Source organism: Bufo bufo, chromosome 2 (assembly GCF_905171765.1).
Source record: "Bufo bufo chromosome 2, aBufBuf1.1, whole genome shotgun sequence".
In the NCBI taxonomy this organism is placed as follows: domain Eukaryota; kingdom Metazoa; phylum Chordata; class Amphibia; order Anura; family Bufonidae; genus Bufo; species Bufo bufo.
This window is the reverse complement of record NC_053390.1, coordinates 747,962,217-747,982,173: the sequence shown is the minus strand read 5'-3', so window position 1 is coordinate 747,982,173 and position 19,957 is coordinate 747,962,217. Positions and strand designations below refer to the sequence as shown.

Below are 19,957 nucleotides of genomic sequence, written 5' to 3'. Positions count from 1 at the left end.
AATGCCTTTCAATGGGCATTAATTCCGGATCCAGCCTTGCAGCAAGTGTTCAGGATTTTTGGCCGGAGCAAAAAGCGCAGCATGCTGCAGTATTTTCTCCGGCCAAAAAACATTCCGGTCCTGAAGTGAAGACATCCTGATGCATCCTGAACGGATTTCTCTCCATTCAGAATGCATTGGGATAATCCTGATGAGGATTTTTCCGGCATAGAGCCCCGACGACGGAACTCTATGTCGGAAAAGAACAACGCAAGTGTGAAATAGCGTTTCTCCTCATCGCTCTCTGCAACTCCCCCCTCATTACTCTGTAGAGGGCCGACACCTTCAGATTTATAATTTTTACCATTTATATAATTGAAGTACATTTTAGGGTTAGTTTTGCTCTCTTTGGCAATTATTTTCTCGGTCTCTAGTTTGGCTGCTTTTATTTGTTTTTTACATATTTTATTTTTTTCCTTATAGTTTTTTAGTGCTTCCTTGCTACCCTCCTTTTTTAGTGATTTAAATGCTTTCTTTTTGTCATTTATTGCTTTCTTTAAATTTCTATTTATCCACATTGTTTTTTTCTTGTTCCTTAATCTTTTATAACAATAAGGTGTGTAGCTCTCACAATTATATTTTAGGATGCTTTTAAAAATATAACATTTTGTGGCTGTATTTTTTATTTTTGAGGACTTTGTCCCAGTTAGTTAGGCCTATGGCCTCTCTAAGTTGGCAAAAATTTGCTTTTTTTCAAGTTTGGTATTTTTGTTCCTCCCTGAAGAAACACTCTTTTGAATAATAATTGCAAGGTTATTACTTTATGGTCATTATTTCCCAGGTGTGCCCCGAACTGCACATCTGTAATTCTGTCAGGTCTATTGGTTAATACTAAGTCCAGTATGGCCGTCCCACTAGTCGGGTCCTGAACCAGTTGGGAAAGGTAATTGTCTTTGTTTATTGCCAAGAACCTGTTTGCTTTATGAGATATACAGGTTTCAGTTTCCCAGTCTATATCTGGGTAGTTGAAGTCCCGCATAATAACGACCTCATTATGATGTGCAGCCTCGTCTGTCTTGTTTAGTAGTAGATTTTCTGTGGACTCTGGTATATTAGGTGGTTTATAATAAACTCCTATTAGTATTTTGTTATTGATTTTGCCTCCATGTATTTCTACCCACAGTGACTCCACATGTTCATGTCCCTCACTTATATCTTCTCGGACTATGGGCTTTAGACAGACTTTACATAAAGGCAGAACCCTCCCCCTCTCCGGTTTTGGCGATCCTTTCTAAACAGACTGTAACCCTCTACGTTAACCACCCAGTCATAGCTCTCATCCAGCCATGTCTCAGTTATTCCCACTATGTCATAGTCCTCCTCACACATTACTAATTTCAGTTCCCCAGTTTTATTAGTCAGGCTTCTGGGATTAGTATACATACATTTAAGAGGTTTATGTATATTTTTTATCCTACAGCTTTTCTTCTGAACTGTTCTAGTCCCTCCTTCCATTCTTCCCCCAGTTCCATTACCTTGCCCCAGGTCTGCACTATCTTCCCATCCTGCAATGTAATTACCCTCCCCAGTCCCTAGTTTAAACACTCTTCCAACCTTCTAGCCATCTTCTCCCCCAACACAGCTGCCCCTTCCCCATTGAGGTGAAGCCCTACGATAGAGCCTGTAGCCGACAAAGAAGTCGGCCCAGTTCTACATTAACCCAAACCCCTCCTTCCTATACCAGTTCTTGAGCCACTTGTTAACCTCCCTAATCTCCCGCTGCCTTTCTTCTGTGGCTCGTGGTACAGGTAGTATTTCGGAAAACACTACCTTAGAGGTCCTTGCCCTAAGCTTTTGACCAAAATCCCTAAAATCATTTTTAAGGACGCTCCACCTAATTCTAATTTTGTCATTGGTTCCGATATGGACCATGACTGCTGGATCTTCTCCAGCCCCTCCCAGTAATCTGTCAACCTGATCCGCGATGTGTCGAACTTGAGGGCCAGGAAAGCAACACGCCATTCGACAATCCCGGTCTTTGTGATCGCCCTATCTGTACCCCTAATAATTTTGTGCTGCACTTTTGTATTCTTTTTTTTTTTCAACGTATATGTCAAACGGATGGGAAAAACATGATGTGAACCCACCCTAATATGTATGGCCAGCCTTACATGTACAGTATACCTCTGATATGTCTATAAATTCCTTTCAATAGGAATGGCTTTAACAAAAATCTAATTTGCCTTTAGTTACTTTTTGTATTGCTACTAATTAGACCATTCTTAAAAGGTGTTTTTTTTTTTTTATATTTTGCTAATATCTTTTTTTTTCAGATTCACTTATTTATTTTTTCATTACTTCTCTGTAATTAAACATTTTTCACTTATCTGATTCCCCGGCTTGTTTTCTGTTCTACGGTCATTTTGCTATTGTTCTCTCTAGCACCACTGACCATTGTGGTTTATAATTAGGAGATCCTGATTTATTTTCTGCCACCAGTTGTGTGGGTGACCTTATTAATATAACCTAGGTTTGCCTTAGGCTAGTAAAATATAATTGGAAAGTTTTCATCTAGAAAAAAAAAAATTACAGCATAAATTCCAAATTAATTATATTATACTGAACTATTAATATCACTACAATCAACCAAGTCCTAAAGGACAGTGGGTTTCTTTTGCCTCATTTATTGGCAAATAGCTGTATTTTGGGAAATATTTTGGTCTTTATGAGAAATTACTTTTAAGCTGCAATTCTTTTAAACATTTTAATGAAAAATAATTCATGAGATTTGTGTTGTGACACTAATGTTGAGGTATGAATAGACTGAATACTACTTCCTGGTGAGAAGACTATCTCAGTGATAAGTTTACTGTGTCTGTGACTTGCAGTGATCAGCTGTTATCTGTTTAAGAATTTGTCATGAGGTATTTCATTTCCCTACAGCACCACTGCAGGGAATATATAAAACATTGCACATTTGCTATTGAAATCAATGGGCTGTCAATGTAGTACTTGGTGGTGCTGGGTCATCCAGAGCGATAGACATTCTGTTTAGTTTTTCTCAACCCTTCATTGGAATCTGAACATGGGATACCAATCTGTTAACTCTGAATAGGATTTCTATACTAGACAACCCTTCTAATATTGTATGTTCTTGTGCTTTATATCGTCATTTCATAGAAAGTGTTCTTATGGTGGTGTTTTCAGTGGATGGCCTGGTTGTTATTATAGGTTATGGGCAGAATATGTTATCTCATATCTATTTTTATGTTATCTATTATCTATTCTTATCAATCAGTATAATAAATTGTGCTGCATCTGTATTATCATTGGTTCATTGGTCCATTAAATAGAATGTTGTGATATCAGGGACGCATGGTAACAGAATTTTCCAATAATGAATATGAATAATAAATAAAGTTATAAGGAAAATACTGCTTAAGCAAAGGTAATAACTAAGGTTATGAGGAGCCATTAATTATCTTGTAACACCATTTTACAGAAATAGCAACAAAGTGCTAAATTGAGTATGCACCTTTGAACACTACCGTACATCATTTTTGGGTTCATTTCATTTTACAAACAAAAACACCACATATGCTGTTGCGCATTTCTAGCTGGGGGAGCAAATCCTGCACATGTGATCCGTTGCTAACAGCAGTACCTAGCAAAAATGCATACAATGGAGGATGCCTACAACGGACCACATGTACCACAAAAATATCCTACACAGAATAGCCAAATGTGTGGATGTGATTGATTATATAAAACAGAACATTGCAAAAATTGTCGCACTACAATGGTAAATGCAATTGACAATATATGGCTAAACCCTCACTCTGAAATAAAAAAATTGACTTTCACCAAAATATTATTATATCAAGAACATACCAGAGCCCGGTCACCTCGTCAAGGTCTCACATAGTGGCAAGGGACAATCACATGTGTGATTTCACACTGGAGGTAACCTGGGAGCTGTTCACTGTGTGTCAGACCTTAAGCTCCTGTTATTGCCCATACGGCACAGATAGGTTAGCGTTAGGTGCCACTATGAGAGACCTTGACGAGGTGTGCGGGCTCCGGTATGTTCTTGATATAAGAATATATTGGCGAAAGTCTCAATTTAATATCGGTGTGAGGGTTTAGCCATATATTGTCAATTGCATTTACCATTGTAGTGCACCAATTTTTGCAATGTTTTGTTTCATTTAGTTTTATAATAGATCTTTATAGTGTGTCAGTGTGTTATTTTTCTGATACAAAGCTCCAAATACTATGCTAGCCTATATAAGGCCATATTGAAAAAACATTTTCTGTCTGCAGCCACCACTAGAGGGAGCCATTGAGCTTAATGCATAGTTTTTCAGTACAGTATATAAATAATAAACAGTAGGCGCCAACACCACCTACTAGTGGTGACTATAGGAAGATAGGGTTTTATGTAACTCTATATCTAGGCAGGGCATTTAGAGCTTTGTATCAGAAAAAAATGAGTTACTGTATGATTGCATATACAGATATATAATGAAATTAAAAGAAATATGATGAAATTAACAAAAATGATGTTCTGTCTTCAATTTCTGAAATGGAAAACCAATAAAGAAGCACTGGTTAGATATAATTATCTACAGTAAGCAATTATTCATCTCTAGCAACATTATTTTTTACAAGATTTTTTTTTTTGGAGGGGGGTGGGGAATTTTTTAGTCACACTGCACTGCTAGCATCTTTTCACTTTTTCTTGTTCTATAGAAAAGTCAATGGGGAAACAAAAATAAATAAATAAATAAAAATACACCCAGAGCATGCTGTCATAAAAAAAAATGTCAAAGGACAAAAAAAATACAATCTTAAAACAATATTACATCAAACAAGTATTTGTAAGGCTAATTTCACACTAGCGTTGTTTGAATCCGGCGTTCAATTCCGTCAACGGAACTGCCCTCCGGATCTGCAAAAACGTGTGAAAACTGATTACATTTGAATCCTGATCAGGATTTTGATCACAATGAAAAAATGCATTGGAAAAAACAGATCCGCCATTTATGGACTTTAATATTTTTTTCACATTTTTCAGGTTTAACATGCAAAAGCCGGATCCGTTTTGACGGAACACACGGTGCCGTTAATGCAAGTCAATGGGAAAAAGGCCAGATCCGGCGTTCAGTCAAAGTGTTCCGCATTTTTGGCCGGAGGTAAAAATACAACATGCTACGGTTTTCTGAAAAGCCTGATCAGTCAAAAAGACTGAACTGAAGACATCCTGATGCATCCTGAACGGATTACTCTCCATTCAGAATGCATTAGGATAAAACTGATCAGTTCTTTTCTGGATTTGAGCCCCTAGGACGGAACTCAGCGCCGGAAAATAAAAACACTAGTGTGAAAGTAGCCTAAGGCATTTTAATACACCCTATAGGCCACCAGGTGACATCTAGCTTCAGCATTTTTGCTTAAAAAACAAACAAACAATCCAACAAAATAATGTAGAATTCTTGAAAAGAGAAAATTTAGGGGGTCATTTATCAAACTAGTGTAAATTAAAACTGGCTTAGTAGCTCATAGCATACAATCAGATTTCACCTTTCATTTTACAAAGGAGCTGTCCAAAATGAAATGTGGATTCTGATTGGTTGCTATGGGCAACTAAGCCAGTTCTACTTTACACCAGTTTGATAAATGACCCGCTTAATGTTAAATTACCTTAAGGGTGCCTACAAAGATATTGCCTTATTTAGTGTGTGCATACGTGAAATTTATTTTAAATAACAATAATAATAATATTAATAATAATTACATAATACTAATAGTAATAATAATAGTAATAATAATGAAACTGTAATCATCTTTTAGATATAAGGGTTAGAGCGGGTTGTCGTAATTCACCCAAGCTAGTCTTAAAAAAAAACAACTTAAAATAGAATAATATTAAAAAATCAATAAACCAACAGAATAAATCCCTTGGAAAAGATATTGACCATTATACAAAGTATATTAAACACCAAAAAATATAAGTTCAGGAATAGTTCATCCTTTCATAAAGATTTCATAAAGATTGGCTGAAAAATGCTGTCAAGGTCATAACCGCTGTGGGTTATCTGTCTTAGAAGTGCCTGCCAGTCACATAAATTGCTGCACTAACCGTCACAAGCATATATTTATAATGCCTCACTCTCTCGCTGATACATATTTGTATGATGGCCACAGTTTTTCTTGTGCTAAAAGTTCCGTTCATATAGTCATAAATAATAAATTTTCAGAGTCTTATTTCAACTTTTATAGGCAAATTTCCCTGTGCTCAGGTGCACGGCACATTTCATCCATGTGCAGGCGGTTGAATGTGGTCAGCACAGACTCTCAGGCTTTTTGCCTACGTTGATGTTAGCTGTCTCAGACGGGAGGGATGATGATCTCTGACATGGATGGTTGTGCCTGCAGAACAGGACAAGTCAGGGGGGAACTAACTCTCCTTAGGGAGAGAGCACCTTAATCAGTTTCAGGAGACTTATAGGCCATACATGCTCCTCTGGAATTCTGGGAGGGAAGGGATGCAAATTAGCTCTTAACAAGCTCTGCCTCTAATGCCACCAGATGTAAGGCAGCTATCCTATAAGTCAATGTGCAGCTCTTAAAATAAGCCTTGAGACATGACTTGGATATTAAATAAGCCAGCACCTCATCTGCAGACAGTTGTTTCAGGGTGATTGCAGAACAGGACGGGTGTAACGCAGCTTTCCATGGTCCAGTCAATCTCAATGAGAAATTAATATGATCATATACATCAGCCATTGTAGACATTTATTATACCAACTTATTCTGCAGTGCTGTACAGAGATTGCCATCACTCAGCTCTTCCCCTGTCCCCAATGGGACTCACAAATTAATTTCCCTAGTTCAGACACAGACAAACAAATATGTTAGGACTAGTGTTGATCGAGCACCATAGTGCTCGGGTGCTCGGGCGCTCGGGCTTCACACATCGGGATGCTCGGGTGATCTACCGAGCACCCGAGCACAATGGAAGTCAATGGGAGAACCCGAGCATTAAACCAGGTAACCCCTGCTCTGAAGAGGGGAGGGTGCCTGGTTCATAGGAAAAGGTCAGAAATTGATGGAAACACCACTGAAATGGTTCAGGAACAGCATGGGGAGGATGTCTGTATGCATCTTGGACTCCCAGGTCGCTGCTGGGAACGATGTTGTCCGAGAAGTACGCCACGGAAGAGGCACTCCGATACAACCTGTATATCACATAAAGGAGGGCCTCATTCACATTGTGGTACAATTGTTCATGTAGTGGGACTCCTACACTCATAAAGCCTATGCACTAAGTGAAAGGGCTGTCAAAAATTACAAGGAACCGGCACACCAATACACCCTTTATTACACATAAAGGAGGGCATCGTACACAGCCTTGAAAAATTCTGATTGATGGTCTACTGGTGACCCTCAAAAACATTTGGAGCAAGCGCCTGCTCATCTGACCATCTAAAATATTATGGGTGAGGGCCTGCTGCCGCTTTCGTGACTCTAGATAACCAGGGGCCGATTGCACGTCCCCGTGATGGCAACGATCCATTCGGATGTGTGCCCTATCAACTTTCGATGTTATTTTCAGCGCCAACCATGGTGACCACTAGTGATGATCACGAATATTCGAATTGCGAATTTTAATCACGAATATCGGCACAACGAGAATTCGTGAATATTTAGAATATCGCAAAATATATTCGTAATCACGAATATTCTTTTTTTTTTTTTAAATACCAGTTCATGCGAATTTTTATGCGAATATTTTAGGCAAAATTTTTATGCCAATTTTCGCAATCAAGAAAATAATGCCTGGAGATCATGAATTTGCGAATTCTCGAATATATGGCGAATATTCACCCAAATATTCGCGAAATATCGCAAATTCGAATATTGCCCCTGCCGCTCATCACTAGTGACCACGGGTAAGTGGATATCAGTGTTCGATTCCGGAGAGGGAGCCTGATAAACGACTAAGGCTACCACATCCAAGCAAGGCATCATGCGCGCAAATTAGCTATTAGGTATAATTAGGTAAGGGCCTGCAGGTGAGCTGACCCTGTAAAAGAATTTAGTTAAGGTGCAGGCCTGCAGGTGAGCTGACCGTCTAAAAGTTATATGCAAGGGCCTGCTGGTGGGCTGACCCTATAAAACATTGTAGATGAGAACCTGCTGGTGGGCTGACCCTGTAAAAAATTATATGCGAGTGCCTGCTGGTGAGCTGACCCTGTAAAAAATTATATGTGAGGGCTTGCTGGTGAGCTGACCCTGTAAAACATTATATGCGAAGGACATACAGTACAGACCAAAATTATGGACACACCTTCTCATTCAAAGAGTTTTCTTTATTTTCATGACTATGAAAATTGTAGATTCACACTGAAGGCATCAAAACTATGAATTAACACATGTGGAATTATATACAAACAAGTGTGAAACAACTGAAAATATGTCATATTCTAGGTTCTTCAAAGTAGCCACCTTTTGCTTTGATTACTGCTTTGCACACTCTTGGCATTCTCTTGATGAGCTTCAAGAGGTAGTCCCCTGAAATGGTTTTCACTTCACAGGTGTGCCCTGTCAGGTTTAATAAGTGGGATTTCTTGCCTTATAAATGGGGTTGGGACCATCAGTTGCGTTGAGGAGAAGTCAGGTGGATACACAGCTGATAGTCCTACTGAATAGACTGTTAGAATTTGTATTATGGCAAGAAAAAAGCAGCTAAGTAAAGAAAAACGAGTGGCCATCATTACTTTAAGAAATGAAGGTCAGTCAGTCAGCTGAAAAAATGGGACAACTTTGAAAGTAAGGGCTATTTGACCATGAAGGAGAGTGATGGGGTGCTGCGCCAGATGACCTGGCCTCCACAGTCACCGGACCTGAACCCAATCGAGATGGTTTGGGGTGAGCTGGACAGCAGAGTGAACGCAAAAGGGCCAACAAGTGCTAAGCATCTCTGGGAACTCCTTCAAGACTGTTGGAAGACCATTTCAGGGGACTACCTCTTGAAGCTCATCAAGAGAATGCCAAGAGTGTGCAAAGAAGTAATCAAAGCAAAAGGTGGCTACTGTGAAGAACCTAGAATATGGCATATTTTAAGTTGTTTCACACTTGTTTGTTATGTATATAATTCCACATGTGTTAATTCATAGTTTTGAGGCCTTCATAGTCATGAAAATAAAGAAAACTCTTTGAATGAGAAGGTGTGTCCAAACTTTTGGTCTGTACTGTATATGCGAGGGCATTATATGCAACAAATAAGCATGTTGATATGATGGAAGAGGAGGAGGAGGATGAGAAAAGGAAGATTCAACCATACACCCTTGTTTGTAGGTGGAAGGGGTACATGGGAATACAGTGTATTCAGTACATTATAAACAACACATTTAAAGTGCCTTTATGTTCATCAGCTTTCCTCTGGTGGAGTCGAGAAGTCATGTTCAATCCAGGCCTTGTTCATTTTTATAAGAGTCAACCTGTCAGCATTTTCAGTTGACAGGCGGATACCCTTAAGTTTTATAATGTCACCAGCAGCACTAAATACCCGCTTAGATAAAACGCTGGCGGCAGGGCAGGCCAGCACCTCCAAGGCGTAAAGAGCCAGTTCGTGCCACGTGTACATCTTGGACACTCAGTAGTTGTAAGGCACTGAGGGATCATTGAGGACGCTGACACGGTCTGCTATGTACTCCTTCACCATCTTCCAAAATCTTTCCCTCCTTGTGACACTAGGCCGTGCATCAGGATGAGGGTGCTGGCGGGGTGTCATGAAACTGTCCCAGGCTTTGGAGAGTGTTAGCCTGCCTCTGTTGGAACTGCTGTGTGTAACCCTTGTCTCCCCCTCCTCGGTTGGCCAAGGAACTACGGACTCTGCCGCCAGCGTTGTCATATGGAAATTATTTGGAGCAATTTTTTAACAAGGATCTTCTGGTATTGTACTATTTTGCTCGTCCTCTCCACCACAGGAATGAGAGATGAGAAGTACTCTTTGTAGCGGGGGTCTAAAATGCGTATAACGCGCGGGTCGCTGAAAAGGCAGCCTAACATGAAGTTAGCCATGTGTGCCAGAATACCAACAGGCAAGACTTCGCTGTCGTCATCAGGAGGATGACTCTCAATCTCCTCATCCTCTTCCTCCTCTTCTGCCCACCCACACTAAACAGATGGAATTAAACTTCCATGGGTACTACCCTCTGTAGCGGAAGTAACTGTATCCTGCGAAAGGCGATGACCATGTTGCAGCTGGTATTCCACTACTGCCCTCTGCTGCTCTCAAAGCCTGGCCAACATGTGGAACGTCGAGTTCCGGCACGTGCTCACGTCGCACAACAGCGGGTGAGCTGGCAATTTAAAGCACTGCTGCAGCGTTGACAGACCGGCTGAAGCTGTCGATGACTTGCGGAAATGTGCACACATGCGGCGCACCTACACCAGTAGCTCAGGCAATTGGGGTAGGTTTTGAGAAACCGCTGAACCACTAAGTTTAAGACGTGGGCTGTGCATTGGATGTGTGTAAGCTTGCCGAGCTCCAAAACTGCCACCAAGCTACGGCCATTATCAGACACAACCATGCCTGGTTCTAGTTTGAATGGCGTGAGACACAGCTCAGTCTGGTCTCTTATTCCCTGCCATAGCTCTGCAGCGGTGTGCTGTTTGTCCCCTAAGCATATCAGCTTCAGCACAGCCTGTTGCCACTTCCCCACTGCAGTGCTACACTGCTACCAGCTACAGACTGATGACTGACTGGTGCTGCACGCGGATAATTCGGAAATGGAAGTGGAGGAGGAGGAGGCGGAGGAGGAGAAGTGGGTGTTGGAGCCACTAACGTAGGTGCTGGCGGAAACCCTGTTCGACGTAGGGCCGGCAATCCTTGGTGTCGGTAGCACCTGTGCCATCCCAGGGTACGACTCGCTCCCGGGTTCCCCAACATTCATCCAGTGTACCGTCAGGGAAATGTAGCATCCCTGGCCGAATGCACTTGTCCATGTGTCTGTGGTTAAGTGGACCTTCCCAGTAACTGCGTTGGTCAGGGCTCGTGTAATGTTACGGGACACATGTTGGTGTAAGGCAGGGACGGCACACCTTTATAAATATTGGCGGCTGGGGACTGCATCACGCGAGACGGCCGCCGACATCAGGCCTAAAGCCTAAATGCCAAAATTTCCAGGGACAGTAATTTGGAAAGCTGCGCAATTAGTGCTATGGCCTGTGCGTGGGTGGCTGGGTATTTGCGCTTGCACGTTCAAATGCCTCGGGTAATGACATTTGTACCCTGCGTTGGGACACGGAGGTAGATGTGGTCGCTGATGGTGCTTGCGAATGTCCAGGATTAGTGCGGGAGGCACCAGGGCTTGCGTCTTGGACAGGGGACCCAGGCGTTCATTCCACCTATTACAGTGCTTTGATGCCATGTGGCGGATCATGCTGGTGGTAGTAAGGTTGCTAGTCTTCACGCCTCTGCTCATTTTTGTATGGCACAGGTTGCAAATTACATTTCTTTTGTCGGTCACACTTTCCTCAAATAAGCGCCATACTGCGGAACACCTACCCCTTGGCAAGGGAGATTTATGCGAGAGGGTGCTCCATAGAACAGTTGCGGGCCTGTTTGGTGTGGCCCGCCTTCTCCCTTTTGCCACCCCACTGCCTCTTCCACCCTGTTGCGGTGCTGCAGATCCCTCTATCTCTGTACTGTTGTCCTCGCTTGGCTTTCCACCTTCCCAGGTTGGGTCAGTGACTTCATCGTCCACCACCTCCTCTTCCACTTCCTCACTCTGCTCATCCTCCTGACTTGTTCACCTAACCACAACCTAAGTGATTGACAACTGTGTTTTAGCCTCTTCCTCAACCTCTTGAGACAGTAATTGCTGTTCCCCACTGTCATCTTCTTGTGACTGTGGATGCTCAAGAGTTTGGGGATCAGGGCACAAAATCTGTCCCTCTTCAAGCGTGCTTGGCGAGAGGGCCAAATCAAGGAATGGCGAGGAAAAGAGGTCCTCGGAATATCCGAGTGTGGGATCACTTGTTCGGCCAGACTCTTCATGGTGGGAGGAAGGAGTTTCAAGACTGGACTTGGTGGAAGACAGGGTGGTGCTTAACCGACTGGAAGCATTATCTGCTGCAATCCAACCAACCACCTGGTCGCACTGGTCTGACTTTAAGAGTGGTGTCCTGCGCCGCCCTTTTTGGATGAGCACACTTTACACAGTAGATGTGGTACGGATAATTTAACTGTCCGCAGCGGACACCGTTTACGGAAAAAGTACACTGGATGTCACTGATATTTTAGGGATGCGCACACTTTTCACAGGAGATGTGTTGCGGATAATTTAACTGTCCGCAGCGGACACTGTCTACGGAAAAAGTACACTGGATGTCACTGATATTTTAGGAATGCGCACAGTTTACACAGGAGATGTGGCGCGGATAATTTAACTGTCCGCAGCGGCCTATTAGACACTATTTAGTGCAGGATGCTCTAAAAACATATATTGCTGCTGTCACACACAATAGTCCTTAAAAGGACTTTTGGGCCACTGAAAAGTTTTTCTAATAAAAATCTTTCAATAACACTCCCTACACTCTGTCTCTTCCTATGTACAGCTCTCCCTAAGACTGAGCAATTTAGGGCAGGTTGCACTACAAACATATATTGCTGCTGTCACACACAATAGTCATTAAAAGGACTTTTGGGTTTCTGAAAAGTTTTTGTAATAAAAATCTTCCAATAACACTCCCTACACTGTCTTTCCCTTCCTATGCTCAGCTCTCCCTGAATAAGACTGAGCCGAACGCGTGTCATCGGGTGCTTTATAGCACCCGATGACGCGTTCCGCCCAGCCAATCACTGTAATGTCAATAGCGAACATGGCTACGGCATTACAGTGCGTGCCAGTACCCCCTTACATGTTTATTGGCTGTGTAGCCGCCAAGATACGTGCGGGGAGGAGACTCGAGCATTGCGCTCGAACACATGCGGTACTCGGCCGAGTACCGCCATGTGCCGAGCATGCTCCATCATCACTAATTAGGACCGATTTAAAAGGAGATTAATTAACCTCACAGTATGCTTTTGGAGTGCTGGGGGAAACCAAAGTACCCACCTTGTTAATTGATGTTATTAGTGCCCCAAAATGTGGCCGAGGGGCTACCTCTTCATACACCTAGACCTGGAGTGACACTTGGATCAGGTGATAGTTTATAATTTTAGATGCAAAGACCAATCCATAATTCACAATAGGTCACAGCTCACCTCCTCCCCCTCCCTGCACAAGTCACAGAACATGCCCACAACACTCTCTGAAAGAAGTTAAAGAGTCGTCTTTAAATTACAGATTCCTGTGGACCATGTGGCTGCTGTAATGCATATTTCTGAATTCTGTTAACAGTTGCTCATGCAAGATGGCTGCCTCATAATCATGCACAAAAACTAGATTAACATTATCCATCCCATGTTCATAAGTGCCTGCACTACTGAGAAAAATGATGTTTTACTATATGCAAATTAGCCTCTACGAGCAATGGGGGCATTACCATTATACCTAGAGGCTCAGCTCTCTCTGCAACTATCGCTCCCTCTGCACTTTGATTGACAGCGTAACGCGCGATGATGTTCTCACTGCCTGGACCTGTCAGAGTGCAGAGGGTGTGGTAGTTGCAGAGAGAACTAAGCTAGGAAACGTCCCCATTGCTTCTAGACCAGGCATGCTCAACCTGCGGCCCTCCAGCTTTTGCAAAACTACAACTCCCAGCATGCCCAAACAGCCTACAGCAGGGCATTGTGGGAGTTGTAGTTTTACAACAGCTGGAGGGCCGCAGGTTGAGCATGCCTGTTCTAGAGGCTCATTTGCATATATTAAAACCTCATTTTTCTCAGCAATCCAGGCACATATGAACATGGGATCAACACAGATACCTTCAGCTGCCAAGCGCACATGAAACAGGTCAGGTACAAATCTGCTGACAGATACCCTTTAAATCTTGACAATGTATTGAATTTATGTTGTAAGAAATTAAACATAACTCATACATTAACCTGCAAACCCCAGAGGCACAAGGGTATGAGTCTGACTAAAGCCTCTGCTCCTCCAATGGCTTCAGCTCCTTCCTTCACAGGATGATTTATTTTAGGCCTCTTTCACACGGCCGTTTTTTTTTCCCGTTTACTGGCCGTTTTTTGCGGTCCGTATACGGTCCGTATACGGAACCATTGATTTCAATGGGTCCGCAAAAAAAACGGAATGTACTCCGTATGCATTCCGTTTCCGTTTTTTCCGTTTTTCCGTTCCGTTTTAACATAGAACATGTCCTATATTTGGCCGCAAATCACGTTCCGTGGCTCCATTAAAGTCTATGGGTCCGCAAAAAACGGAATGCATACGGAAGTGCATCCGTATGTCTTCCGTATCCGTTCCGTTTTTTGCGGATCCATCTATTGAAAATGTTATGCCCAGCCCAATTTTTTCTATGAAATTACTGTATACTGTATTTGCCATACGGAAAAACGGAACGGAAAAACGGAATGGAAACGGAAACACAACGGAAACAAAAAACGGAACAACGGATCCGTTTAAAACGGACCGCAAAACACTGAAAAAGACATACGGTCGTGTGCAATAGGCCTTATATTGTATTTTTTTTTTTAGAAGTGACTGTCTTTTTCAAAGATTTTTCTCTATCCTTAGAGAGTAGGCAAAGCCCGTGTTCATAATACTCCAGGTTATGCACCACATAAATCCGCCATTATGCACTTTATATACCGTTTTCCCACTTTTTTTTTTCATTTATTTTGTTGCTCCGGTGGCTTAAGTGTTTTCTTTGCCTTGATTGTATCACTGTGACACTTTTCTTAAATGCCCATTTTCTTTGTAAACCATTCTCAATCAAAACCTGAGGCATGTGGCCAGAGGAATTCTGCAATCACACCAAGTCAATTTTCCCAGCCAGGATGTACTGGCAGACGGAACAGCAGCTCATTTGTTCAGGTCAGTAGAGGGAGCCTGAGCAGCATCTCTTGCAGGCGAAAATGGAATAGAATATTGCTTGGAATCAACGAATACATTGCGTTTCCCATTACATAATATTATATGGCGTAAGTAAATGCTCAACATGTACAATGAGATCTTTCCAATCCTTATTTATCTTCATAGATTGCTTATTGCCGTTTATCTCCTGGAAGATTATTTTCGGAAGAGCAGTTAGATTATCGGGGACATTGATATGCAAATTAGCCCAGTTAATATGAGAATAGACGTGTGACTAGTGTCATGTGCGTTCCATTGTTATGGTTCTTCTCACTGTGAGCCAGCCAGAACCAAACAGCTGAAACCTGTGCCGCAGCTAATCCACGAGTCCCTGCTTCTATAAATATATAAATCCAAAAAAAGAATGTTAAAAACAAAACAAACACAATAAAAATTGGCATCATGTGCAATATTGACTGCCCCGTATTCATTTTCTACACATTTTTACATTTAAATAATATAATATAAATCATAAATATAATATTAATAATAAATATAATTTATCATATGGGGAATATTTGAAGTCAGTTTTGTTTTAGTCTGCGTTGGCATAACTGGTGCCAAACTTATTATATGGCGCACAGTGACTTAGACAAACTAATCCTATAGAGCAGTGGTGGCGAACCTATGGCACGGGTGCCAGAGGCGGCACTCAGAGCCCTCTCTGTGGGCACCTACACCCTGGAAAATGTATAAGGCGTACAAATATGTCTTAGACTTTTCCTGCCCTTCATCAGCGCAGGGCGCACTATGAACAGCACAGGTAGCGCACTGAATGTAGGCAGGCTATTATAGCTTAATGGTAAAGTACATGGAGGATACACTATATTAGACTGCAGTATTCAAGTTAAATTGCGGTGTTGGCACTTTACGATAAATTTGTGGGTTTTGGGTTAAGGTTTGGGCACACGGTCTCTAAAAAGTTCGTCATCACTGCTATAGAGGGTATAAGCTTAGACTTTTTTTATTGCACCCCCTGCTGGAGTGAATTTTTTATACTTTTTCTGACTTCCTTTAAAATTTGCAGTAATACATTTGAAGGAAAATTGTGACGGTATCATCCGTGTCACCGTCTAGTATTCCCATCTCCCCTTGAAATAGCACCGCCAAGTAATCCACAGAGCAATAGATCGCTATTACCGCTAGTATCGCTGGTATCACCGGTATCGCCAAATAAGTCTATACATTAGCCCAAGCTGAATGCTAGAAATACTTTACTGGAAGGCTTCACATTGAAAAATACAATTGCTTTTATCCCCTGCTCCCATGCAAGGGAGACACCCACAACAAACATACATTAACCCATAACACAAAGGTTACAACCCACATAGACTCCTCCCCTCTGCTTGTGATATAATCATGGTACACCATGGTTAACATAATCAACACAGGCAGGAGAATATACATTGCCCTCTGTCCTGAGAGACAATCGAATTACAACTCGGTTGTCTCCAGGACAGAGGACAATCGCCAATACACACAGAGAGACAATGGAACAGACATCACTTACTCAAACATACAATGTCCCACCCTTTACAATACACATAGACATTTAACACATCCCAAAATGACACGAATTAGACCAGGAATTCAAAAGTTAGTACAATTCTCTTTGGCCTGGCTGTACTCATGGGTTTTCTGCACAAAACCGGTGCATACAACATTGGACCATAATCACATGGTAAGAGGCTGGCAAGCAGTCCTCTCCAAGCACTCGTGGCAACCTCAAAAGAGGGGAGTTTGTCACAAAAATAATACCTCTCACTTTCCCACCCACATTTCAGAACTGCAAAAAGTTGCAGTTTTTTGTGCAAATAAGTCCAAAAAGTAAAAAACAATCCTATATTGTGACTTTTTGATGGCCAAATTCTGAAGAGCAAGGCATCATGAATTCTGTCCTTTGACTTTAGTAGGAAGGGAATTTCGAGTTCTGGATAACTGTGGGGGTCATTTATTATCCAAAAATACGTCTATATTAGATGTATTTCTGGGGAAGATTGTGGCACAAAGGTTATTTGTGCCGTAATATGTGACTTTTCTCCGCTCGCACCAGGAGGCATCGTCTGGGAAGGGGACCGGCCTGCAGCCTGGTATTATTCATAATTTTCTACGCCTGTTTTAGGCATAGAAAATGGTCTAAATGTAAGACAGCAAGGAAGCTGTTTTATATTCAGACCAGTGGTGGATGTGCCGAAGTTATGTAGAAGCCGGTGCCTCTTCATAACTTTGGTGGATCCACCGCCAGCAATAGAGGTTATTAAGACCAGCATCTAAAACGTTGGTCTTAATAAATGACCCCCGATATTTAGAAGTTTATTGGAACTAGAGATGAGTGAATCGATCCAATATAATCAAAATTCTACCCAAATTTGTTTTTCAATTTTTAGATTTAACAGAATCAGAGTCTTTGAGTGAGAGAAACTTTCCCAGAGACCAAAGCACTTTAGATTTGGGTAGAATCAATACAGACCCAAATTGAATCACATGTCTGGATGAATCAGACCCAAATCAAATTTTAAGAAATTCCCTCATCAAATATTGGAGCAGTTTGATTTAATAAAGCCGTTTAAAGAGCTGTTTCATTTCATTTTACATTAAAAAAAAACACTGCAAATTTGGCTGTTTAGTGCATCCAGATATACAATCCGTGAAAAAAATCACCTTTTCAGTGATGCAGCACTGGATCATGCTACACATCATCCCGTTATCACATGAGATCTGTCCCAGGATGATTTCCCCATGTCATCCATGGAACCCTTCCGTCGGTTAAAATAACACAAGACCTCCTGGGGACAATGAAGCCTTCAATAGATGAAATGCATGGCTCCTATCTATAGCAGTCTTGTTTGTAATGTGACCAGTATCAGATGATAGAGATCAAACACGTTGTTTCCTCGCACCATGGTACGGTAGATGAGCTTAGGCAGTTTTCTCCTAGCTTTTAAGCTGATTAAGCAGGATTTCATTTCTGCAATGCGATGTGAAAGGCAGCACAGTTTTCCCTAGTCCTATAAGCGGTAATATGATTAGTGGCAGAACGCTCACATTTATAACATGACATCATAGGAGCGGTATACTCAGCACAAGACATTGCATCTTATAGCTTTTCTTTGTGTCTCCGTGAGGTTTTATGCTGTTTTCGTATAACGCTTTTACATGATTTGCTCATTAAAATAGTTTTATGTCTAAATGTCAATCCCTTCAAATTAGAATAAGGCAGCATATGTTTCATTCCGCACCATGGTTCAAGGTGTATGTAATCCCTCCATAAGTAAACAGCTGTGCTGACAGTTCAGATATATATACACTCTAGAACGGATTCGGGGGAGGGGGGGGGAATCTCGTTGTTTTAGCAGTGACCTGAATTTTATCATAAAGTCAGATACTCATTAGCTGATAAGGACGGGCATATTCATACACTATATTCCACTTCATTCGATGAATTTTATTCTTTTGGGGTTCATTATTACAATAAAAAGATATTTTCTTATACACTTGAAGGGCTATACCATGATTGGCGAAAAAAAAATGAAAATCACAAATCGTATAGTACATGACAATACCTTTCTAACAAAGCTAGAACCAGCACTGTACTGGATATTGGTCCACATTCACTGCTCCAATTGTTCTGCTAGATTATCTTTAATCTGGCAGCTCAGGGGGAGTGTCCTTTCTGCTGCAGCTCTCTCCTTGTAACTGCCACATTTTCTAACAGAACATATGGTTGGTGGCAGTTAAAGATTTAAACTGAGCGCGTTCGACCAGCTTAGTGAAACGGCCCAAAAAATAATGAAAAGAACCAACAGCAGGTGGCGCCATACGGATACAGTTTATTGAATAGCTCATTGGCTATTACAAGAGTATTCAAATTCGGGTGATGGTTTGAAAAATGTAGAATATATTTTGTGACACAACCGTTTTAAAGGGATTGTCCAGGTTAAATGTAAACATGCTAAATAGTAGGGAAGGGATTAAAATAACAAAAGGTATGTTTTATACTACTTCAGCTCTGCTTCTACGACTCTCCGCATTACTGCAGCCATGACATCTATATCAAAAGAAAAGACCGTCACTTCACTCCTTGTTCAGAATGATGTTGCTTTATTCAAGCATGGAGGAGACACAGCACAGAAGCAGCCATGACATCATCATCTTGAATGCAATGATGACGTTCCTTATTCTGCACGTTGACTGCTGCAGCCAATCACTGGCCTCAGTGGTGTGTGGCGCAAGCCTGCTGAGGCCTGTGATTGGCTGCTGTAATCACACGCGTGTACATGGGAACATCACAGTCACAGCCATGTAAACAAAGCTCAGTTAGGAGGACCCTGCATGGCAAAGCCTCAGATCCCTACGTGCGTATCTCAGATCCACCCTATCATTCTTGTTTGCTATTATTAAAATAGAACTGTAGATGTTTGATTGCAGAGGATGAAAATAAATCCTGGTCACCTGACAATCTGACAGGTGCATTAAGGTTCACTTTGAATGACAGCAAGCAGAGATCTTAAATCAGCGAACTGATACACAAAGTACATTAGAGAAGGTTTCATCTGCTGACATTTGAAAACCTATTTAACTCTGACTTTAAATCATTTGTGGATCAGAAGATAAACATAATAGATAAAGGAACCAGATACAAGCATTCTCCTAGAGATGAGAACATTTCTTAAAATTTCAGTCCGATCCGGCTGAATCGGCCAAGAGATTTGATTTGGGTACAAATCAATTCTACCTTAATCAAAAAGTGCTTTATAAAAAAAATTCTGCCCAAATGAATCTGAAGAAATTCTGATTCTGCCTAAACAGATTTTTTTTTCCAAAATTTGGTTCGAGTTTTGATTCGAACAAATCAATTCGCTCCAATTTTTCCAAATGTTGGATGAAGTTCTCATGGCTCATTATCTAAAAGTGGTTAACATGAGATG

The 19,957-nt window shown here is 41.5% G+C and overlaps 1 protein-coding gene across 1 annotated transcript in view; it reads left to right on the top strand.

The window, feature by feature from the left end:
* Nucleotides 1–19,957, top strand: part of PCDH7 (protocadherin 7) — a 961,953-nt gene that overhangs the window by 706,102 nt on the left and 235,894 nt on the right. The window lies entirely within an intron of this gene.